Below are 26,663 nucleotides of genomic sequence, written 5' to 3'. Positions count from 1 at the left end.
AAGCTATATACAGGAGGAAGCTTCAGAGAATCTATAAAGTGAATATATATATGTATATATATATATATTATAGATATTAGCAAATATAAACGATCATGGTAATGTAACTATATGCGCGAATTGTCCCTGTCCCTAAGTTTTTGAGATATCGGTCTGAAATTTTGCAGACGTTGTTTCTCTCCAAAACGCTGCTAATTTTTTGCAACCCCCGATATATGGAGGGCATATACAAACTGATCGTTCATATTTTCCTAAAAGTTTTACATACATTTTTCCAGATTTTTTCTAAAGAAATTCATTGTTTATATCATCAAAAAATAGACTTTGTTCATAGTTTTAAAATTAATTTATTCTTCAAAATCTATGCCATCCCCCTCAAAGTAACACCCCTTGGTCCCAATACATTTACGCCAACGTTTTGTCAATCCTTAAAACAGTTGTTAAAGTCAATTTCCGGAATAGCCTTCAAAGAGCCTAGCGCTTCACGTTTAATGTCTTCAATTGACTCAAAACGGTTTACCCGGAGCTGTCGTTGGAGTTGCTGATCAGCCAGAAGTCACAAGAAGCTAAATCACGCGAATACGGTGGTTACGGCGCGCTGTTGGTTGAAAATATGGCGAAAAACTGCAAAAACTAAGAGTTGTCGTTCCATAATTCCGGTCTCTTGTTACGAATAGCTCCACTCAAATGCTGTTGACAGTTTAGCCGGTCGGAAGGAATTTGGAGTGCACCGCACCTCGATAATCGAAGAAAACTCTCGAAATTAACCTTGATTTTTGAACTGCTTTAACGTGGTTTTTTCGGCTTCGGCTCAGCTTTGCCATGATATTCGACCAGTTGATCGTCTGTTTCCAGCATTCCAAGCATTGTTTCACAGACGTTAACGCGACGTTGTTTTTCGATAAAAATTTAGTGATTTTGTAACCAATCGTGCTTTCACTTTTCTTAGGCCTGAATGATCTTTCAAAATAGTTTTTACTGATCCGATGCCAGTAAGATCTCTGACTGTTAGCACCACTTCCTTTATTTTATTGACGTGTTGAGCTTCAGTTGATGTTGATGGTCGTCCTTATAGTACTTTTTAAGCTATTTTACAGAGATGTTGTACTGATACGTAGGTTGCTATATATATTTCTGGCCTAATAATGTAAATAGGCATATTTATCAACGAAAATGTTTTTTTTTATTTTTTTTATTATTTTTAGATCCATGATTCGTCACCTGTGACGATCTTATAAACGTCTTTTGAAGCACCGCGATCGTATTTTTTCAGCATTTCTTTACACCAATCCACACGAGCTTTTTTTTGAGCGATTGTCAAATTGTGCGGGATCCAACGAGAACAAACCTTTTTTACGGCCAGGTGTTCATGCAATATCGAATGTATGCTGGTGGGAGAAATGCATAGGCATGCCTCTATCTGAAGGTATGTTACATGACGGTCTTGCATTATCAGTTCACATACGGCATCGATGTTTTCTGGCACAACGGCTGTTTTTGGACGACCTTCACGGAACTCGTCTTTGAGCGAGCGTCGGCCACGATTGAATTCGTTGTACCAGTTTTTCACAGTGCTATAGGATGGTGCTTCATAGCCATACAAAGATTTTAGTTCATCGATGCACTCTTGTCGTGATAATCCACGTCGAAAGTTGTGAAAAATGATCGCACGAAAATGTTCACGAGTTAATTCCATTTTTGGGCCGAGATGACTTTTTAATTCCCTGTAAATAAAACAATTCACGATTAAATGACAAAATGTTCTGAGTGATGTTATGCTAAAAAATGTCAAACTTTCCAATGGAAATGTCAGATTGCACCTGGCAACACTTAGTGTTGCTCTAGGCCAGAATATATATAGCAGCCCTCGTACAATAATGTTTATAATATGACTATGTCCTTCTACTTTCGTGAATAATATTATTTTACATTAGTGATTTTAAGTTATAATTTTAGGTAATTTTTTACGTAATATTTTGGTTATTTCCGTTATACCCTAGTCGAGTTTTACACGAAAATCGCCTAAACTCTATTTTATCTACAACATTTTTGTTGCTGTTTACGCACCTATAGACACACACGCAGCAGCCATTCAGCGCCCACAAAAGCGTTGTGCTTTGGAATTTAATCAACTTAACAAAACCGGGCACAAATTAACGCACAATACAGTCGCCTCCACCATGCAGACACAAAATTACTCCCAGCACTTAACCACTTTTGCACTCTTCAATTAAATTGCATTTGAAAGCTCTGTCATGCGTTCCTGCCACAGCACAATGCAAACCCCTTGCCACCACATGCACACACTTACCATCACATACACATATATATGTATCTCAATAGGCATTGTGCTAACAACTTAAATAAATACGAGTGTGTAGAACAAATGAGCTGGTGCTGGTGCTGGGCTTTTCGAAAAATTTCAATTCAATTTTAATTTGAATTGTTACACTTTATTTGCACTTGCTGGCAGTGCGTAGCATCTGCTATTATGATGCACTGCTGGTCTATATGGTTTGCTGCGTGCAGCTTCCACGTTCACACACACACCCTCTTTATGCTTGTGTGCGTTCTTTAGTCAAAACACAATGAACTAATATTTGTATATTTGCCCGAGTGCACTTTTCTCATTCATTTCTGCACTTCGTGTGAATGTTTGGCAATTCTGTCGACTATGCCTGCCGAAGCAACAACAATATTATTAAAATGACAATAGAAATTTTCCGATGAATACCCATGTCGGTTGGGCAGCAATTTGGAATGCAACTAGGAAATGTTTTGAATAGTCCAATTAATTCTAGAAAAATATTACAATGAAAACCTAGAAATATATGTATATATTTTTTAACTTATGTGAAGAAGAAGAAGAAACTTGAGAAATAGCGTAGTATTGGTAGTTAATATGGAAATTTCATGTCGAAAGAAAAATTGCGAAAATTATTAATTTCGAAATGAGTTTCTGTTAAGTGGTAAGGTCAACTTGCAAGTCAAAAATTAATATTTTACATTTTTCAAAATTAATTTTCATTTTTTTTTAATAAATATACATTTCTTTTTTAAATAAATTTTAATTTTTTTTATTTATGTCAAAAAACCCTCTAAAAAAATTCAAAAAAATTGTGTGCATTTAAAAACATGGCGATTCTTCTTCTTCTTCACGGGCGTAAAAACCGCTTACGCGGTTATAGCCGAGTTAACCTCAGTGCGCCAGTCGTTTCCTCTTTTCGCAAGGTGGCGCCACCACTTTCAATTGCCTTCCTAGTCCAAAGAAGCACCTGTTGGCAAGATTGATCCTGCATTGAATTTCAAGGGTGACGTTGTTGTTGGTGTTAATGCTGGTTCCAAGATAGACGAAATTATCTATGACTTCAAACATGATGACAGGAGATAATTCGTCTTGAGCTCGGCCACAACCAGACCCATCCGCTTCGCTTCTTTATTCAGACTGGGGAAAGCAGAACTAACGGCGCGTTTGTTCAGCCCAATGATATAATATCACGATAGGGAGTATCCTTGCCTGAAACTTCGCTTGGCATTGAATGCCCCCTTTTTGTGAATTGAACAAATCACACTATCACAAACTGATGCATGCATCTTGTCAGTTCTTCGCCGCCGTATTTGAATAGCACGGCCGGTAATCCATTCACCACCGCCGCTTTGTTGTTCTTCAAACGGGTAATTGCTATTCGAACTACTTCATGGTCGGGCAATGGAACATGTATTCCATCGTCATCAATTGGGGAATCGGGTTCGGCATCTCCAGGTGCAGTTCAGCAGCCTGGAGAAGTGTTCCCTCTATTACTTCAGTAGGCTTTAAACATCAGCCGCTAGATCACCACTTTGGGTCCTACACCTCTTCATTTCTAGGTATCTATACCACACCGCTCGTTTAGTGGTCGATCGCAACATTGCAAGGTAGGCTGTCCGCTTTTTCTCCACTGCGAGACGACTGTCCTCATCGTAACAGCTGTTCTTTCGACCATTACGAAAAGCAATGATCTCGATTGCAGCTGTACGTAAGTGTTTGTTATCTATGGTGCTTTGCTGTACAATGGCAGGCGTGTATCTTCGCTATTACAAGTGAAGTGGTTCGAGTAAATTTTAGGTCTTCAGACTGTACGCACTTTTAAAATACTGGATACATGTCGTCCATCTATCACAACATGATCGATCTGATTTCGAACTTCTCGATCCGGAGACAGCCAGCTTGTTGTATTTTCTTGTGCTGGAAACTAGTACTACAGACAATAATATATCGGGCCTCTGCGAAGTCGATCACCCTCAACCCATTTGGAGAGATTTCGCCAAGGAAGATAAACTTTCCGACTGTTGTACGAAAGATGCTTTCGTTGCCTCTTTGACTCTGACCTTAAAATTGCCGGCGCAATTTTTATCCTTCAAAAAACTGAAATAAAAATATATCAATATATCGGTTTCCATTAAAATCCATTCATCCTATATTATGCTTCCTTCGCATTTCACTAACATAAGAACGAAGTATTTTGTATAAAAAAAGCAACAACATCCTGAACAATACTTAAAACTCACCGCATTCAGACGTCACAACCACAGTTGGCATTCAGACGATTGCATTTCCTCTAGCGCCTGTGTGTATGCTTGCATGACAATGCGTTGAAGTGTGCCCGACATCTTACACTACTACATGTTTGTTACCAATACACATATATATTTATTTGCTTGTTAATATTTATCCTTGTATGCATACGTACTTGGTACGAACCCACACATGCACTGTTATTTACTTAAAAGCTTGCAGCAAGCCATAGGGACCACTGGTTCCATACTTGCAACATATTTTACATTTTAGCATAGCATATATTACGCACATGAGCATTTATGTGAGTTTAAGTGCTCGCAGAAGGCACCTCATGGCCTAGTTTACTAATAGTGCGACAAGGGAGTCGCCTTTAGAAAATTAAGTAAACCTGCTGAGAATTTGGTAGTTAATGAAAGTTGAGTAGTTTCGCAATCAAATTTACTGCTTTTATGCTGCTGAATTTCTCTTTGACTTTAATAGGGTTTTCTTGTTGATTGCAAAAAGTTGATTACATACTTTAATTATGAAAATTAATGATATTGTACTTTGAATGAAGTTCATCTTGTTATTGTTTTAAGTGATCAATTTTTGTTTTGTGCTGAGCCTTTCAAAAAATATAGATTTTTTTTAATCAATTTTATTTCAATGTCTGTCGTTGTTTATTATAACCTGACATTTTTGTTGGTCGCTTGGAACTACATTTTTCATTCTTTTTATTTCCTGTACTGCAAATATACTCCAAGTGTGTTATAGCAGCTGAATGAAAACGTTTGTTGCAGTTAATTGTTTTCTGAAATTTTGGCTTTCATTGAAGTCCAAACATTCTCTATTGGATTGTCGTCTGCTGACTGCGATGGCCAATCTAAAGTAACAATATGGTTTTCTTGTTGCCATTGAGGTGTACAGTCGGCTCCTATGTTTCAGGTCATTGCCTTCTAAATCGTGTTAATTTTTGCCGTAAAGCATTTCAGCTGACTTCTGTCAACCCATTTTATACAATTTTATCATTCTAATGGCGTTCAGGTTTTCTAAGAAGCACCTCAAACAACTAAATCCATGAGCAGAGAAACAGCCATAGACATGCACCTTTTTGGGAATGTTTAACACTTCTTTGAATAAATGCTTGTTCTTTTCTTAGTAAAAGACGTCTCAAGGGGTTGAAAAATAAAAAAACTGACTCATCTGTAAATACAAGTATTACATTGATCTAATCACGAATGATGTTTTCCAGCATCGAATGCAACCTTTCCATACTCTAGCAACCAGTTGCTACAGAGTATAATAGCTTTGTTCACCTAACGGTTGTTGGTATCACCTAAAACTAATCGATATAGACATGTAGTTATATGTATATACACATATGTATATGAATAATCAGGATAACGAGACGAATTCAATTCCGAGTGAGTATATGTCTATCCGTCCGTCCGTGCAAGCGATAACTTGAGTAAAAATAGAAATACCTTTATGAAACTTGATATACATACATATGTATATGTTTCTTGATCCCCAAGGTGGGTTAGTATTGTATTATAAGTGAGCAGATTCGGACGAATCCACCACCCCGAAAAATGCCATTAATCGAAAACCTGCTTTTTAGTACAACGAATTTCTGTTGGCAGGGTACCCATTAGTTGAACAAATTTTTAAAAAGTGGGCGTGGCCCTTCATTTCATTCTTTTTATTTCTTGTATGCAAATCAAGAACCAACCAAAGTAGCCGGATACAGCCTTGCCGAAAGAATGCCTTAAAGGTAGCCCTTTCTTAATTTCTTTTTAGGTTTTTTGAAAAATAAAGAAAAAGAAAATTTTGAAAAAAATTTTTTTTTTATTAAAATTAAAAAAAATTTTTGAAAAAAAAAAATTGAAAAAAAAAATTTTTGGATTATTACATTAAAAAAAAAATGTTGAAAAATTTTTTTGGAAAATAATTTATTCTTTTTTTCTTCGAAGAATATAATTTTGTAATAGCTTTTTGTGAAATACATATATTTTTAATTTAAATTTCTTAAAATATTTTATTTTTATCTTATTAAAATGCATAGTTTTTATTGTATGTTTGAAAAGAATATAGTTTTTTTTGGAAAATATCACAAATTTGAGCATATTAAATCTTTTATTTATTATTTTTTATATATTTTATTTTTTTTAGTTTTCATTTGATTTATTTTTAAATTTTTAAATCATTATTATTTTTAAATTCATATTTCTTCATTTGCTATTAATTATTAGTATTAATAATTTAGTTTTTTTTTTGTACACATTTTTGCGCAAATTCGCCTATTTCAATTAATTTCATTTAAAAATATTTTTTTTTTTGTTCTAAAAAACTATACTATTATTATTTGCCCTACCTAACCTTAAAATTCGTTACTTTCAAAATCACTGAATATTCTTTTGAGTTCCTACGCATCTTATAGTACTGAATTGCATTAGCTTCAAAACACCGGCGAAATTCCTTCAAAAACTTACAACTTTTAACACACACACAGAAGCAAGCGTATGTAAGCCACCCCAACAAAACGATACGAAAAGCGCAGCAAAGCTTTCACAGTAACTGACCTAACTCTGCTACTTTGCGTGCTTTTTTTTCTTCACACACAAATTGTGTATTTCTTTAAATAATGCATAAGATGCACATTCTGTCAAGCAAATAGAAAAACTTTGACATTTACTACGGCATCTACTTGTAGGGGAGTTAACACAACAGACTTCGCATTCTTCGGAACTTCGAAAGCTTTTTCTGTGTGACGTTCTTAAATGGGGTCGCCTGAAGCGGGGCTGCTGCAGTGAACTACTTTGACAATTACAATTTTCGAAATTCCTTCTGCGCAGACGCAGGCCTGGCTAGCGGTTGGTGGTGAGCGCCAGTGAGCACATATTTGGTGCGCTGAGCAAATGTGTGAGGTAGGTTCGACGAGATGCTCTCTGTTTTGTTTTGCCTCAATGACGCTGGAATTTTTGCGCGCTTTTCTGTGCGGGACAACTGTCAAAAGCTGCTGCGACTTTGTTTTTATTTTTTATTATTGTTGTTTTTTCGGTATTTTGTTTTGATTCCAAGAAATGCAAGCGAAGTCAAAAATGAAGAAAAATAAATAAAAATTTGTAGAAGTCTTCTTTGGGGCTTATATATTCGCCAGTATAAACATTATGAGCTTGTGCGCCCATAATTGATATTTATTTGTGTCAGCAAGTATTTGAGTCATAAAAATACATACCGACACTTATTAGCACATTAACGCCGCTACTCAAATGTCCAGTCGCTGTTGCTCACCGCCGATATTCATGTCTAATCAAATTCAATTGAAGCCATTCTTCGCGGTCATATGTGCTTCGTGTGCCCTCTTTTCGCAGCGCTTTTAATATTATTTCTTATTTTTATACCCTGAACAGAGTATATTAAGTTTGTCACGAAGTTTGTAACACCCAGAAAGAAGCGTCGGAGACCCTATAAAGTATATATATATAAATGATCAGTATGTTGAGCTGAAGCTGCTCATTTGTCGGAACGGCCGATATCGGACCACTATAACGTATAGCTGCCATATAAACTGAACAATCGGAATCAAGTTCTTGTATGGAAAACCTTCACATTTGACAATGTATCTTCACCAAATTTGGTACAGATTATTTTCTAAGGCAACAATGTAATCTCTGAAGAAATTGATCGGATCGGTTAACTATAGCATATAGCTACCATACAAACTGAACACATAGTTACTAAAAGAAATGCACCTGTGAAGGGTATATTAGCTTCGGTGCAGCCGAAGTTAACGTTTTTTCTTGTTTTTTATTTATTTTTTTTTTAAACTATTTTTTATTTTTTTTTATTATTTCTTAATTTTTTGCTTGTTCTATTGCCACTTTGGCGCTCATATCTCCAATTTGGCGGCACTTTTGCTTTGCAATTTATTGTCGCCTCTTCGCCAGCATGTTCCATTTGCCGTTGCAATGCACACGCTGCCACATTTTGTGTTTGTCATTTCCAGTTCCGTTTGTCTCAGCGCGCATTGGCTCAAGCTTAGTCCACATGCCACAATGTTCCGTGCGCTTCGCTCACTCTTGTTGCTCGCATTCAATTACAGTTTTCAGTTTTATTTTGACCGCAAAGTCTAACGGGCGGTTTTACTGTGTGGTGCTAAGCAAATATTATTATTATTTTTTACCAAAGCCTTTTTTTATTCAAAATAAAAGTAATATCCTTGCTTTTGTGGCAAGCCAGAAATGAAGCCGTGAAATTTTGCCAAATATCAAAAAGCGTCGCCATTTTTTAGTAATATTTTTGTTGCATATAAAAAAAGTGTTTGCATTTGTGGCATCCTGTTCATAGTATGCTGTACATTTTCAAGGATAACGCAGCGCAGCACTTCGTTCAGATGCAAATAATTAGTGTGAATAACGGTATTCAGCGTTGAGGTAAAGCGTCAAAACAGCTCTTAATGAGTGCATTGCTGTGTGTTTTGTGGGCGAAAGAATATGCAATTTCTTATTTATAGACGCAGTATGAATTAACAGGGGTCGTGTATACATAAGTATATCAAATATGTTGAAAAAATACGCTAATATGTGTAAATATGTTTTCTACTTTGTGTTATTTAGCGCTAAAATAAATATTTTTAATATATTTTCACAGTCTCCTTTGAAGAGGAAGTATTGAATCTACAAAAAAAATCCTTTTTCTCTGTCTTCGCTTTTCAATTAATTTGCTACTTTAGAACTTTATGAATTCAATCATTAATTCTTAGTGCATCAAGAGATTTCTGATTGCCCTTTTTAGGTTGGTATTCCTTCTTATTGAACGTATCGGCTTGTATCCTTCTCTTTACCAATTAGTCAGGCTCTTTGAAGAAGAAAAAATTTAAAAGAATTTTTCATAAGAACCATGTCTTCAGCCACGATTCAGATTCAGATACGATTCTAACACATATTTTTGGTCAATACTTAGCACTTGGTGACCTTAAAAAGTTCCGGTGTACTTAGCTGTCCTTAGCTGAACGGCAGTTTTACCTAACCTAACCGCTCTTCAGAATGAGCTGTTATGTGTTTATTATAATATTACAATTTCATCACAATATTTATATTTTCTGACGGATAAGGAATTACAACTCTTTCGAAGTTTAGCATGATTATCAACCACATGTGAAATCCCTAAAAACTGAAATTTGGAACTTTTTCTACAAGACGCCAAGTCTAAATCGGAAAAAACAGCGTAAAGAAAGTTTAATCTATGGTATCGAACATAAGTGCATCTCTAATAAGACTTTCAAGTATATAGAAAATTTTATGTAAAGGGTGATCCATTTAGAGTTTCCCCATTTTTTTTTTAAAGAAAAACACCGAAACTTCAAATCTTATGGGGAATGTTTGTTATCATTCGTTGGTGCATCCCTTGAGACCAATTTTCGATAAGTGGCGCCGTCTTGTTGAAACCAAATGCCGCCGAGATAACGAGTACAATTCTGGTCGGTCGTCATTGACGGTTACGTTCTCACCGTCGTAATTTTTTGAGAAATGTGAACCAATGTTTCTACCGGCTCACAAATCATTCCAAACCGTGTTTTTTTCTGAATTAAACGGCATACCCATTGAGCCAGAAATGGTCTTCATCGCAGAACAAAATCTTGTTCTTCTTCTTGGAACTTTTCAACAGTCTATAGAGCGGAGGAGCTCGAGCGGCTTCCGTTCTTTCACAAACTGTATTTTGTACGCTTTCAACATAGAATGCGCCGAATCCACTTTTCACGATCTTCGTGTCCTATCTCAGCTACGGCTGTTATATTTTCTTCACTGTGTGCTGGACGTGTTCTATTCGGTCGAATATTTTCCCATAATGAATCTTAGGTCTCAAGATGGTGATGGTGTGACGAATAGTACGCTCAGTAGGCCGTTTATGTTGACCGAAGCGCGCCAAACACATTCTTTACAGAACGTGAATTGTCATAATCAAATTAAGTGATTTGTTCAGGCGTTAGTCTTTCTACGATGAAATGACAAACAATACTGAACAAAAATAACATGACAGCCTCACACAACTCACGCGTCATCTGTCAAAAAAGGCTTTACTTGGATCATTCTTTAGAAAATTTTTAAGCAGATTTCATGTTGTTAGCTTTACTTCTATTTTTTTTCTATTATAGGCTAGAACTTTAATCTTTACATTAAGCTTTCGAATATGTCAGTTGTTTCATAACTCTTGAAAAAAAAATTTAAGTTGTCCAAGTGAGATTACTCTTAGTATCGACCTCTTAACCTAATCTAAAAATCGCTTTAAGGATTTTTTTTTCTCTTCTTTTTTTCATTGATTTCATTACTCTTTGCGCTCCACTATGCACATATCCTTAGTTCTTCACCTTGGGTATAGTTCGTACCTATATCACTATCCTCCGTGTGACCACGTGCAAATGAAATTTATTTTCCATGCCATTTTTCGACTATTTGACATATGTATGTATGTATAAATGTGTTTCGGTATGTGTTCGTGTCAGTATATTTACGCGCCTCAACTGTTGCGCAGCGTTCGGTTTTTATCGTTATGTAGGCTTACCACTACAAACGCAACAACACCAAAAATAAATGTAAACACTGAATGCCCGAATTGGCGCTTCCGAAACAGGAAAGCATTGTCTCCAACTAACCGTAAACGAAAAAATAACGCGTATATAGGGCAGATGCCCCGTTAGGAAATTCGTTTGAATGTTAAATTTTTGATGACTCATAAAGTTTTCAGCATAATTTTTTTTTCATATAATAAATGAATTAGGTTATTGCAACTTTTGGGCATATTTGAATGATATTTAGTGAATTTCTGATAAACATTTTTCGGAAATTCAGCCATTGGCAGCTGTTTTCTGGCGGCACCGCCCAAAAACATCTACTCAAGGTGGTCAGCTGAATAGAAGAAGGTTTCATTTAAAATCAAAAAATCAAATTTTATCGGTTTGCATATGAGTATTGGACGAGTTTTGGAAAAAACAAGCACACAAAATGGTATTATTTCAGGTCTAATTTTTGCCAAAAAAAAATATTCAAAAAACAAATTATAAAAATAAAAAAAAATATGAAAAATAGAAAAATAAAAAATAAAAAAAAATTAAAAAAATAAAATAAAAAATAAAAAATAAAAAAAAAAATAAAAATAAAAATAAAAAAAAATAAAAAAAAAAAAATAAAAAAAAAAAATTAAAAAATAATAAAAATAAAAAAAAAAAAATAAAAAAAAAATAAAAATAAAAAAATAATAAAAAAAATACGAAAAAGTTTTTATTTTTTTTTAATTTTTTCCACGTAACCACTTAAGTATGAAATGAGTTTTAGGTAGGCCAGAGAATGAAGAGCGCACTAGAACCTTCTCCAGCATTCAAATAGTTGTGTGTCCCGAGATTACAAGCAATATTTTTCATTTACTCACAATCAAATAGGTTTTTATTTCATATTTACATTACAGTTCGCCTTGTTTACCTTTCCAGCGAGCTTCGCGTGTAATTATACCTATCATATACATATGTATGTGTGTAGTTACAGTTATAAGTACTTTGCGCATCATCGGCGCGTTAACACGACGTCGTCCCCATCTCGTCGTCGTCGTCGGTAAAACTCGCCGTAAAAGTTCAAGTTGGTTTTCATAGCGAACGGCCTTGAGGTGTCAGAATATTAAAAGTACACACACACACCCACACACATACCAGCAAACAAACACTTGTGTTGTAAAAATTGCTTGCAACTACGAGTTTGTTCTCCTTCGCACATTTATTTTGTCGGCATTTTTTCAGCATCACCTGAAATACCAAGAGCTTGGCAGTAGCCTCAATAGCGCCACTTGGTCACTTCTCATGCAGCATCCGACTGCCGGCAATTGTCATCATCATCATCATCATCATCATACAATCATCTTCACCGCCATATCATCGTCAGCAGGCTTCCTTTCGGCGCTTGCACCTCACTACCTGGTCTCTCACTATCAGCAACCACATGCACACAAGTTTACACACACATGCTCAGCGCAGTCATGATTGCTGATGAAAATGTTTTCTTTGCTCGTGACCGTCTACTACCGTTACTGGCTTGCTGTTTCGTCTGTTTGTTTGTTTGTTTTGATTTTTATTTCATAAGTGTTGATGATGAATGTTGCTGGTTGGTTTGTGGTCGCTTGGCTTCCCGGCTTCTTAACCCACATGCCTCGTCATATATGCTCGCCTGCACCTCAGCTGCTGTTTCTGCTGCACAGTGGCGAGTGTAATGAGATTTGCAGCGCCAACCGTCGGCGTGTGACAACGAGTAGTCGCTGCTGCTTGATTCTGGTAGTGAAGGCGTTTTGCAACCGGATATTCCCACTGTGGCCGATGCTGGTAGACCTGCTCATAATCTACATATGTGATTTCTTTCATATGTGGTGAATGGTGTCTATTCGCTTGTATGTATGTATGTGTAAAGGTATATGTGTATGTGAGTTAGCGCAAACAAATCGATTAGCAATCTCAGTAGAGATTAGCGTGTGAGTAATGGAAATATCAGCGGAAATCAAATGGGTATTAGTATGAGTTAGCAGGAAATTTTCCAAATTTTTCGACGTCCTTCTACATCTACATATATACGAAATGAATTAATGTTTTCTAGTATATCCATCAATTGTAAAGATAAAGTTGAAAATTCAGTTTTAGTACAATTTATTATGTGAGCGGTTACAATGGTTTCCTCGGTAAAAAACAGCCTTTATTTCAAAAATTTTTTCTCATATAAAGAATGAAATATTTTATTAGAATTTTTTATTGTTGCAAACATACATTATTAACAAAGAATTTCTGAATTTTTCGAAAAAAAAAAAATATTTTAAACTCGGCCATTGCGACGCCATTTCCGGTGACCCCTCGGAAAAAAGTTGTGCCCGCAATGGTAGGATAACTCTTTACAGAATCATCTAAAGTGAAAAAATAGTGAAAAAGAATCATCTAAAGCCCTTGAAGAAGGAAAAAATTGAAAATTGGGTTTTCGGCAGATATTTTTACAAAAAAATTAAAATTTCGGTGAAAATTTCGCTAAATTTTTTTTTTTCAAATAGTTGTAATCGAAAAAAATCCTTCGTGCAGGTCTTTAAAAATTTAATCAAAATAAGGATCGGTTGAGTAGTTCTCGAGAAATTTTGCCAACCGACTTCAAAAACAGAGTTTCGAGAAAAATCCGTTTAAAGACGGCGTACTTAGCCTAGTTAGCCTCGAGCGCACAAGTTCTCAAGGCTATATCTCCGAAACTATTACTCGGTACATCTTAAAAATTTAGGGCAACATTCTAGAGGTTATTTAGAATTTAATAAGGCAATATGACCCGTAAACCCATGTAATCCCTTAACACCTTTTTCACATAACCACAAAATTTATGTGAAAAATTTAAATATACAATTTTTGAAGTTTTTTCTTGCGTATAAAACTTGCTTTGATAAATTTTCTCAAAACATCCAAAAAAAAACACTCGACCTGCTCTATATATAGAAATTGAGATTCAGGGACTAATTTCGTTAATAATGGACTACATATTTTTTATAAATAAATTTAAGCTATGATCTTTGTAAGCGTCTAGATCATCAGTACCGCTTTGCTCGATAACTTGTTGTCATTTTGAAAGCAACTTTATAAAGCCCTTGGCTCTATTGGCAAAAAATTGGCACATATGATTATGAAAATCATCTTCTTTTGAGGAATTTTCCACAATCACTATCATTCGTGCGTATTATAAGATGGATACAATTTTCTTCGGCTTCACAAAGGACTACTTATAGCAGGCCACGTGCGATCTCTCTAGATCATCCATTTAATCTAATCTACCCATAAGATGGCTGGTCATTATCGATACGTGTGGCCTGGCGTTATCGTGATGGAACACAATTTCTCTCCTATTCATCAAATCTGTCCGCTTTTGTGCGATTGCTGCCTGCAGACTGTCCAACTTTTGACAGTACTTTTCCGAATTAAAAGTTTGGACATAGTTGAGCTGCTTCTAGTGGATAATTACCTCAAAATGTCTCAGCAAAGTCATATTAAAAGATTCTTAGCTGTCAAACCTGAATTAGTCATCGTTTCTCCCGGCTCATGGCGATTCATGGCGTTTGCACATTTTTCACTTGCTTGACTTGACTTTTGTCATCATCAAATTTGACACCGCTAACCATGCGCTTCAGAAATGCATCGTATTCGGATTCTACAACCCGTAAAAAAGAATAGATTTCTATACACTAGACCTTATATAATGACTTCTGCCAATAATATTTTCGTTAGATGAGGCGTACTTATTCCATCCGAGGCTGTTGTTTCCTTTTCAATGGGAGTGATTTCTATATCTCGCTAGGCGAGTAGAATAGAGTTTTATACACATTTATTTATCGAGCCGCTTGTTTCAAGACCGACGTTGGCTGGCAGCCGCACCTCTGGTGAACAGACGCTGCAATTAGATTTCAGCGAACCCTTATATCGAATGTGTTGAAGTGGCTTTACTGATGCTTCCTATCTTTTAGCCGAGTCCCCAGGCTTCACACGGGTTGGCTACCGCATCTTACACAAAGGTTGTTCACGTTTCCATGGGGCGCGGCGAGGACGTAAGAGTAGGAATCAGCCTTGAAACTCAATGCTATTGAAAAGTAAGGCCCTCTCTCGTCGAACAAAGCCCAAATTCTCTACAAGTTCCTCATATTTTCCTGCCTGGACAATGACATCATGTGAGTGTCGGCTTAAGGAGTGTTCAGGAGAAAAAAAAAGAAGAATAGGCGAGCTTATAATCACAGTGCTTCACTAACATTTACCAAGTTGTTGGTTTTATTTCTGACCGAAGGTAATTCTAAATGCCATAACTCTCTTGTTTATGCAATTATTTTACTGCAAGTTTGTGATAACATATAATATATACCGTTAGCATGCCATAAAGTTTTACTAAATCAAATTTGAAATAATAATATAATGATAAAATTATTCAAAAAGCTCTACTTGGGTAAAATAACAATTATGCGCCGAAATGTAGGCAACATATTATCTCATTTATTATTGTAAAGCTGATTTACAGTCCAAACATCAAACATTGCCTACATTTAGGGTGCAAAAAACCCTTAATATAAATTTTAAATTTGTGTGAATAAATTTATCGGTACAAAGTTTCGGGTACCTAGTATGTATATATCACTTCTATGTGTTTTGAGAACGAACAAAAAATTAGTTTAATACTCCATTGAACCATTTGTATATAACTTGTTGAAGATTCGTGTTAGTAACGTAACGTAACGCCTAGAGTTTTAATAAAATGTCAAATGACACTTCAAATATTGGTTAACTCTGATGTTGAAGTATACCAAGCAAGGGTTCCTTTACGCTTCGCCACAATCAAACTTAGCTACTTACAATTTAAATTTAATTTTCTTTGGTTGATAAGCACAATCGATTCGCCTAGCTGCTATATTTAACAATAGTAAGTTTGTACTCATAGATATATAGATATATGATACTTATCATATGATGATTGAGATTCGAGTTAATACTATTTGCTTTCACCTGATATTGATTGAAGTATACTTTTGTGCGCAAATAATATTTGCCCTTCATGAATACGTGTCGTTATCCACTTATTAGCCAAGAAACTATGCTCGTTGTGGCATGCCACAAATCAAAAGTTGTATTGAAGAGCATGCTGCATGTAGGAGCCTGTGGCAACTTGATGCTACAATATCGCAAGGATTTCATTTCTTCGAATGTTTGGTAGTTTGGTAGTTGCTGGGCTACCTCCAGTCAGTGGCAGCTCATCACATAGCTGAAGTTTATTGGCAGCAGCAACAAGGTACACTCTTTCTGGATATTACATTTCTAAGAAGGCATTTGTGCTGCTGAGCGTTATGTAGTCATGGTATTATCTCAACTGCAGTTCGTTTGCTATGTACGTGGCAGCAGCTGCCTGCTTTGAGATCAATATAAATAAGAAATCGCCAAGCAATCTGAAGTAGGTGGAACAACTGTACTTGTATATACATATGTATCTATAAAGCAGTTTGAGTGATTTCATATTGTCCGTGAGCTCATATCCTTATCGGCAGCGCAGTACTGATACACTGTGGGTATACCTTATATTATACATGTTGCTCATAGTTGGGATTTACTTGTCCAGCAGCTGTGGTATCCTGTTTTATGGCTAAGACGAGCGTCAGCAAATAAAATGTTCGTCAACAGCAGTCACGCTGCGTTAACTGCTGACACAGCTGATTCCTTTACGCCCAAGTGCTGTTCCAGCTTTTGTCAGTGGCAAGATTCTTGTTTGACTTAGTCATTTGTAGCGCTCTGCTCGCACACTTATGATTTGCGTCCGCCGTGACAATCTCAAAAATTGCATTCTTCAGAAGTGCTTCACTTTTTCCACTTGACTTTTGCCATTATAACTGCTGCGTAAGCCCCCATAATTTATATTGTTTGTTTTTGTGGCAAGTAGTTGCCACTTAGTGCCTCAAATCGGAAAGTAGTTTCGAGAGCAATTTCTTATTATGATTTTCTTTACAACAACTTCTTATTAAATACAACTTTAAGCCGTGTAAAACTTTGCACGTCAGTTATGGGAGGAAATGAGTAGGGCAGTGTGCAGCGCCGGCAAGCTCCGCCAAGATTTACTTACGCACATTTTTTACCTTGACTTGCATAGCTTTCGGCGTTGACTATATTTGTTGTTGCAGCTTTGTTGCTATTTTTATAGCACGTCAGCTTGCTAGCATGGAGTACAGACCTTTGTTGTGGACGGGGGGGTTTGTCGTCAGTTTCTTTGTTTATAATATAATTAAATAAATTTTTCATTCTCAAAATTTAATTAAAACAAAAAATATGTTTTTTCTTTACTATTTATCCTTACTTCTTAAGATATGACAATAGTTTCGTTCATTAGCTTAGCTCTTGTCTGTAATTCTCAGTTGGTTTATAAAATAAATATTATAGATGGTAAATATATATTTTTATAGAAGGTCAGAAGCTGACGGATACTTTAATTGCATTGTAGACAACATTTAAAATTTATAACTTGAAGTAAGTTGACTGATTCGCACTATTTTGTACTTGAGTAATAGTCATACCCCACGGTATGATACACTGGAGGAGATATCGATAGTGAGGCCGCAGGATCTGTTAAAATTCACGTCAAGCACAGCCATCACAAAGGATCACTACTCCTCTTGGGTCTAGCAACTGAACTCCATTTGGTATCGCAAAGGACCAAAACTGGTCTAACCTAATATTCACGACTCATTCTGGATCGTATTATTATGCGTTGTATTTTGGGTCGAACATATTTGGTTACAGATATTCTCATTTAAGCTTACCTACTTGAGAGTTAGAACTTAATGGCATCACTGTTGTTAAACTCGGAACACACATTCGTCCTTTTACTCTTTTCTCTAAAATTCTTTTATAAATCCTTGTTTGATTCTCTATTCCCACACGCTGCAGCTCTTCCTCGTTTATTGTTTTTCTAAACTTCCTTACAAATATTTACGGCTATATGCCCTGTAGTAATTTTCGGAATTTCTCTTCAGTTTTGTTTTTATTTAACCCTCTTTTCCTCTTATTTGCGTTGCCCACACTTTCTTGCCTAGCTTATGCTTGCTCTGTGTGTCTTTAGCCTTTGTTTTGTTAATATGTGCAGCTTAGAAACTTTCCAGCCTACGCCATGCAACTTTTTGACTTGGCAAATTTTGTGCAAGCATAATTTTATTTTGCTTTGTTGCGCTCTGCTTCTGTGTTCTTTTGCCTTTTTATCGAGCGAGCGATTCAGGTCACCAAAGCAAAGCGCGGAAGTGTCAAGTACCAGCTGCTCACGTGAAGTGCTATTTATGCAGGCGAAGAAGAGAATTAGCGAAGATTTTTTTGTGTTTGCTGCAAGGGGTTGCACTTTTCAACAACACGCTGCTTTGTTTATAGACTAATTAAGTTAAATATCAGGCAGGAAGTTGCATGTAATTATTGTTGTGTGAGTCATGTATAGAATAGTTGTGAGCGGAAACTTGAGACTTGAGTATAAGTAATTGCTAAGTTATAAAATTCTTTTCGACATGCTTAGATGTATGTGAAAAAAGGAAGCTCTAAACTCTGCTCTGAACTTAAGGAGTAACATGGATTTCCTCGGGTAAAAAACAGCTTTTTTTCAAAATTTTTTTCTCATTTAAAAATTAAATATTTTATTGGAATTTTTTATTGTTACAAGCATACACTAATGACCAAGATATTCTGAAATTAAAAAAAAAATTTAAACTCGGCAATTGTGACGCTATTTCCGCGCTTTGATTGTTCGCGAAAATAGTAGTGCCCATTTTGTTAAGGGAAAAACTGAAAACAATCTTGTCAAAAACTAAAATTTTATAAAGCAAATCTTTTCGTTTCACTAATGCTTAGTTATAAGCTATTTATTCTTTTTATGACATCCCTACACCGATGTTGCAGGGGGTCTAATAGATCCTGACCTCGTCTCACAACGATTTGGGCCCTTGTTTCCGTGACCACTAGCCAAAGATGTGTTCTACTTGATGGATTTGCTGTTGCTGCAGCTCGTTTAACGTTTCTCTATAAATTTTCGATTGAATTCAGCTGCAGTGCCTGCGCTGGCCAGGATATTACCTCGATCCTTTCTGTTGCAAACCACTCCTAACCTAGTTTGGTCGTATGTTTTGGTTTGTTATCATGTTCTAACTGACAAATGATAACATACCATCATTCAACAGATTTATTTACCCTGTTCGGTTCATGATGCTATTTATCAAATATTTCGGACCAGCACCGTAGTAAAAAAAGCAAGCCCATTCCATAATCCTCAAACGCCATATTTAAAAATTTTGGTAGTGTACCTGGAATTGGATATTATGTGTTGAGTAGTGGTCTGTCATACTTTCTGGAGCCTGTTGCTCCAAAAAGAAAAAAATTTGCTTTCATTGCTTCACATCCCGTTTCGCCATTTTGTAGATGGCCAATTGAAGTCAAAAGTGTGGCTTTCGGGGAACTTCTTATCTTTAAATTGTTTTTAAATAGCCGTCTACGATTCGTAAGAGCAGTAAGCGGCATTTAAATTTTTTGTGTACATTTTCCCCACGATTCTCTACTTTACCATTGTATTTTACAGCATTGCATATCATTGTGGAGCTATATGCCACTATAGCTTCGAATCCCTTTAGGTTTGGTCCTGTTTTCTTAGCCTTAGAAGCGATGTTTGAGCTTCTCAATGGAACAATTTTTTCCCCTACCCACAAAAAATGAAAGAGCACTGGGATTTAAAAAAAAAAACAAAATTATCATAATAAAAGTTTTTAGATTACTTAATATCTTTATTTATCACTGTTGCACTATTATTTTCATGAACGCAACTGTATATGAACAAAAATCAATATTTAGAAGTTCACTATAACTCCTGTAAGACGGTAAAGGGTTCCGTCAGTACGTAAGACGCCCTGCTAAAACATAATACGACCCCAGATTGCCACTAAAATGGATATAACAGCAGGATAATGACCCGAAGAACACCAGTAGGGTGGCAAAGGAGTGGTTTCGGGTCAATATAATTGAGATCATGTATTGGCTAGTTCAATCCCCTGACCTTAAACTCATTGAAGATGTCAAGAAAGCCGTGTGGAATGATAAACCCAAACACAACAATGAGTTGCGGATCATAGTGCAGCAAGCATGGCAGAGCATATCACTGAAAAGATGTCAGAGTCTCGTATGGATGTTAAAATTGTTTGGTATTTTGCATAACTCACAGATGTGCAGAACTCAACACGCACCACTATTTCACTGCTCGCAGCTGTATATACGGAAAAACTGCTCTGATGATGAGTATTATATTTTTGTTTGGCAAAACCAACTCGTTAACCAACTCGGCCTGAATGTAGGCAATGGTTTTTTGTTGCCTACATTTAGGATTTTGGTTGAAATAGATTGCGAACTACGATGAATATATGATTATAGGAGTTTTTAGCACAGATTTCTACAAAAAAAGTTTAAAATTTTTTTTTTAGAAAAGTTTGCAAGTTATGAAAATATTTACAACTAAAATACTAACAATCGGCAATAAAAAAATTAATAATAATAAAAACTGTTTGCATAACAATTAGATTATAAAAATAATTTTTTTCCCATTACTTCATGATGAAAATTTTCCTACATAGAGTTCCAATAAAAAACATTTTTTACATTTTTTTATATTTTTTTAAATATATTTTTTTTTAATTTTTTATATTTTTTAAATATTTCTTTTTTAATTTTTTTGTTAACATTTCGAACTCGTAAAATAAAATCCGTTGGCAACAAATCATTTTCCCACAAAAACCCTCCGCCATTAATCATCGTTAGTACCGCTAAATATTAACTCAATATCGAAGGATTTTAACGCGGCGGGTTAAGCGCCTTTGCGCCTTACTTTTTTAACAGTAAAAATTTTTTCAAACCCATTTATATTTACATTTAAGGTGAAATGTGTTTGCACGCAATTGAAAAACATTTTATATGCACACAAAGTGCGGCAAATAAATTTTTCGCGCATAACTGCACTGATATGGTGCTGCATGCGACCGCTTTTTGCCACAGTTTTCGTGGCTTTTTCGCCACCTTAACTATCCGCAGTTCGCGTTTTCGCGATTTTCTTCTTTTTTTCAACGCTGCTCGGTTTGCGCCTATGTAAATATATGCCGAGTACAGTTATATGTATATATGTAAATGCTTATCCTTTCACGCTCACATTGCTATACTCACAGTTATTTGAGCTGCCTGCCGGATGTTACGGTTGTTTTCCTTCCTGCCTGTTATTTCCGCTGAGCCGTTGTCTGCTGGCGCATGGGCGGCACGGAATTGCTTGGGGCAACACGACTCACTGCGTTCAATGTGTGAAATTTTTTCAAATATACTTGACGTTTTATTTACCTCTAACGGTTTTTATTTTGATATTTTTTTTTATAATCTGTTTTTTTTTTTTGCTTGAAGCAGCCTATAACAGTAAATTTACTGCATATATGTATTTGTGGGGCATTCTTTAGCCCGAAACCTTTATTCTTGTATTTTACGCGCTTTATCAGCACTTATTTCTTCTGAATTTAGCCGTGGAGCGGTGTTTTTGTTTGCTTGCCTTTCTCGAAAATTGATATTAAAATATTTTGCGTGAATTTATCTGCGCCGCGTTTGCCGTAGCAAATCAGATTTATAAACCACTTTTTCTCTTGCTCAAAAGTGATTAAATAACGCCATTTTGCATATCATACTCGCCAGCATATTTTTGCAGAGAAGTGCAGACAAAATCAAAAAAAAAAAAAAATGCCAGGAAATCACATTTTCAATGCAGTTTGACGTTTTTTTTTTGCTTGTCATTTGATAAATTGCAGCTGGCAGCATGCGGCAGGCGGCAGGCTTTTTTGCCCATCTCATATGCAAAATTATGCAATTTCACTGAAACATGCCCGTGTTTTTGCATACATAAAAGCGCAATCGCCTACCCGCACACACTGCAACGGCACGCAAGTAGGCACATATATGCTTATGCGTGAGTATTTGTACAGCTAACACGCTAACTCATGCATATGGATGTGAACGCTTGAAAAAAGACGGGATCAAGCGGCTTAAAAGCATGTTCATGCAAGCGTACCTTTGTCGTACGTTTGCGTGTGTGTGTGTGTGTGTGTGTGTACGCACATTAGCTTTAGCTCAATTGTCGCTTATCGGTTTGCCTAATATATATATATTTTTGTTGGTATTGTACTGTACAGTGTTGCCCTCCAAGTGAAATATATTAATTTTTTAGTTGTAGAACGCTGCGAAAACTGAAAATTAGTATTACGGTGTTCAATTTTCAAAGAAAAGCCACAGAAACTTCAAATTTAATGAGGATAGAAAGAAAATTCTTTGACACTTATTTTTTGAAGATTATCTCTTTAAAATGTTGGCCGAGGCCATGTCGCAAATGGTAAATCCATTGAGTACAATTTTCTATGACTCATTCCAGCATTTCGACTGCCAACTAGCGACTGATGACACGCCTAATGTTTTGCTCGAAGGCCTGAATCGAAGCGGGATTGTCCGCATAGGCTTAAGACTTTACATATCGCCATAGGAAAAAGTCTAACGGTTTGATATCACACAGTCTTGACCGGCACAAAATGTGAAATTATCTACTCATCCAAGTGTCCACTTAATAAATAGCAGCTCTTGAATCTTTTCAGATTGCTCTTAGTCCCAAATGCTTCAATTTTGCTTGTTTACATACTCATTGAGCCAGAAATGGGCCTCATCGCTGAGCAAAATTTGGCTCGAAAACGTCGGATCTTCTTGGAACTTTTCAAGAAAAAGGCTATCGATAAAATTACCTCTACTTAGATCTTTTTTATTTGTACTTTTTTAGTATGCCATTTATTTATTATTGCATTTTGTAGGCCGCCTTTTAGTAATATGCTGGCGTTAAAATCGTTCTTTAGGTTATGTGCTGTAAGTGACAACTTTCTCAAATTAAAAATCTCGTATGTATTTACACTTTTTTTATTTTTCAAAAATTCACATTAAAAGGTTTTATTTTAATTAAACAATTTTTTCTTATTTAACGTAGCCACCCGGTTTTGAGTTTTGTCTAGACTTATAGCATTTTTACTTTATATACGTACATAACTATTTGCATAGATATTGTTTGATTTGCTTTGTTATTATTATTAATATGTATTTTTTTGTTAATTCTCATTAACATTTTCATTTTGTTTTTAATCGTTCAATAATAATATTTGGATATTTTATCAGAATTTTATAATAATTTTTTAGTATGTGGCAACACTGTTTTAAAATTTTTCTAGATTTCTTAAACCATTTTTACATATGTACTTTTTATTATCTGATAATTTTTCATTTCTTTTATCTCCCAGCGCTACTTGGCAACCCTGTTAGACATTATGCTGCTAATAAATATCTTTCTAAAAATTATATAATATATAGTGAAAATTATTTTTATACTCCTTCTATTATTCTAATTTCATCTTGAAAATTTAGTGCCAAGTTCTACTTTTTTATTGGTGTTGGTAACCCTAAAGAAAGATAGCATCTGCAAATTTCGACTTATAAATAGATACTATAATGTCATGATAACTTTTAAACCATAAATTTATTTCTGATAATGATTTTAAATAAATGAAAATTTTTCAAATTTAAATTTGTTGGCAACTCTAGCATTACAAATCACTAACTTTATCTTTCTAATTATTTTTATATATCAAATTATATTTTTCAAGAGTCTGTCGCATATTACTGAAGAAGAAGAAGCTTGTAGTGCGTCTGAAAATTATTTTTCACATAAGCCACCATGAAATAGTTTATTGTTTTTGCACCACAATACGAGCACACTGTCAAGCGAGAGCGTAAAGAGTTTGTGTGCTCACTACAGGGAGCCAGAAATATTTATTGATTGCCTGAGTTGTGTTTCTAGAGAGCCAATTGTAGTCTTGCGACACTATTTCAAAATTGTAACATACAAAAAAATAACTAACAAGAAAATATCGCACTTTATTAGCGCTTAAGGAATATCCCTCACAATCATTATATTTATGTATGTATACAACTAGCGGAGTATACCAAAGTAAAATCAGTTCAAGGTCGTTTCTAAGACGTATGAGTAATTAGTTATCTGTCTTATCCTGTCTATCCATTTTTATTGCGTTTCAAAATTTAATTGCAATGACTTACCTAGCATTAACAGCAAGAAGCTCATGTCTTTCAGTCGCTCTATGACGGTATAAATCATCAGCACAGCTGCATTCAAGTCAAAAGGCAAACAGAGAGACGGAAAGTGTAAAAATACAAGTACAAATATTGTATGCAATTTGAATTGCTTTCGTAGTTTTGTGTACCGACTTCGTAGGAAGCAGATTGGCACAAAGCATAAATTGTAGCATCTCATTAATATCACTTGCTTGCTTTTTTTCAAGGGTTTTTATTCATATTTCCACGCCTGCTTTGTTTTTCTTTGACAATATTTGTGTAGGAAGTGCTCTTTGCACGCACATCCTGTCGCAATTTGTCGTTACACATGGATATATGCATGAACAAATATATATATATATGCTTCGGCCAACTTGAGTGCCCAGCGTCTTGCTCTGCTTGCGTCTGCAATTACTTGCATGCATTGTGTGTTTAAATTTATCCGTGTTACACTTGTATCATGTTGTTGCAAGTAACATGCACGCACCTAAGTACTCGTAATTACCTTGCATTTTTATGCCATTGGTAAAAATGTCGTGACTCTTACCAGCTTACACGGCTCAAAATATTCAAGCCTGCATCTTTAACCATTAGTCGTTGTAAGTTGGCTATAAAATATGCAAAAAGTTAACATATAACTAGTAATTTAATTTATACAAAAAAAGAGGTCTTGAAATTATTTACATTTCTATTTAAAAATGCAATAACTTTACCGGAACTATTGCCTTCTTTCGTGCCACAAGAAGCATGTATACGTATGCATTGGGAAAAGTACCCGAAAATTGTAAATAAAACGCAAAATATTTAATTATTCATCAATATTTATTTTGTCGCTTCAAAGTAATCCTCACCAGATGTAAAAATTTATACCAACGATTTTTCCAGTCCTCAAAACTCTTTTCATAAGCACTTTGGCTTTGGCATGGCCTTCAGCTCCTTCAGCGAATTTTGTTTTATCTCTTCGAACGGATGAAAACGGGTTCCACGGAGCGGCAATTTCAGTTTGGGGAACAAGAAATGGAGCCAAATTATTATTATTAAAAATACCGTGATTTGTCGATGGTATTCATTGCGTTTTTGGCTTTAAATTTGGTCACAATCGTGGCTCGATGCGATAGTGCATTATTATAGTGTAAAAATCATAAATTGTCCTTCCTCAATTCCGGCCGTTTTCGATGAATGTTCTCACGCAAACGCCTCAATGCGGCCAAATAGAACTACTTGTTCACCGTCTGACCGCACCAAAGCACGAATATCGAAAAAAACCGTGAACATCACTTTGATTTTTGAGCGCTTTGTCGTGGTTTTTTGGTTTCGGCTCGTTTTTCCCCCCATTCCGATTATTGTTTGCATGTAAAACTCATAAACCTATGTCTCAACGGCAATTATAATGCTCTCCATGAATGAGATCGGAAATTACACGATTAAGCATGCCCACAGATACTGGTTTAAGGTACTATTTTTGAAAAAAGCAGTGTTTCGTACTAGAAATATCCACCAAAATAATTCAAACGGACTCGCGAAAGATGTCGAGTATTCTTGCCATCTCTCTAACACTTGTTTGACGATTTTCAAGCACCATATCCTTCACTTTTTTAATATTTTCATCAGTTGAAGAGGTCGAAGGTCGTCCAGAAAGAGGTATGTCTTCAACGATCTTTCGACCATCTTTGCAGGCTTTGTGCCACTTGTAACCTTGTGTTTTTCATAAAACTGAATCGGTGGCCTTTTCCAACATTCGCAATGATTCCGTACACGAAAATTGGTTAGAAATACAAATTTTGAGACAAATTCTTTGCTCGATATTTTTATCCATTGTAGAAAGGAAGTATTAGAAATGATTTGAGCGTTTGCGCCCTCGTTCTGACTAGTGGAGGATAAGAGTCAATCCATTCCTCGATCTTTCAGAAGACTTAAGAAAAATCGAATAAGAAAATATGGTATAAAAATGGGATATTAAGTTTACCAAGAATTATTCATACATATAAATCCCAGATGGAAACGCTGAAGATCCAACATAGCAAACATGTGTTTCTGTAATCACCGTGACGGACTGAGTTGGTTCAGCCCTGTACGTCTATATAATAGGTTGTCAAAAAAGTCTTGCGGTATTTTCGCTAGTTGGCGCTGAAAGCGACGTAGTTCTAGTTTTATTCGTCGCATCGGGTCATGCTATACCTTTTTGGAAAGCTCATTTCACGCGCTAACACTTGTTTGATTGATTGTCGCTTCTTTTAAGTCGTTCGTGAGTTATAGCGTCGCAAACATGGAGCAAAATAAAGAGAAAATACGGCATATTTTACAGTACTACTACGATAAAGGCAAAAATGCATCTCAAGCCGCCAATAAAATTTGTGCAGTTTATGGACCCGATACAGTTTCCATTTCCACCGC

General features: G+C 35.6%; 1 protein-coding gene across 3 annotated transcripts in view; it reads left to right on the top strand.

The window, feature by feature from the left end:
- LOC126760680 (mannosyl-oligosaccharide alpha-1,2-mannosidase IA) overlaps positions 1 to 26,663 on the top strand; it is a 325,234-nt gene that overhangs the window by 197,357 nt on the left and 101,214 nt on the right. For 2 of the 3 annotated variants that reach the window (XM_050476516.1, XM_050476515.1), the window contains exon 1: positions 8,645 to 8,973. The exons of the other annotated variant lie outside the window; for it this stretch is intronic. The gene's annotated coding sequence lies outside the window, so the exon portion shown is untranslated. Of the gene's footprint in view, positions 1 to 8,644; positions 8,974 to 26,663 lie in introns of those variants that run through there. 3 annotated transcript variants of the gene reach the window in all.

The sequence above is a fragment of the Bactrocera neohumeralis genome, chromosome 5, assembly GCF_024586455.1.
Source record: "Bactrocera neohumeralis isolate Rockhampton chromosome 5, APGP_CSIRO_Bneo_wtdbg2-racon-allhic-juicebox.fasta_v2, whole genome shotgun sequence".
NCBI lineage: Eukaryota > Metazoa > Arthropoda > Insecta > Diptera > Tephritidae > Bactrocera > Bactrocera neohumeralis.
The sequence above is the reverse complement of the archived record's forward strand: the minus strand, read 5'-3'. Positions and strand labels throughout refer to the sequence as shown.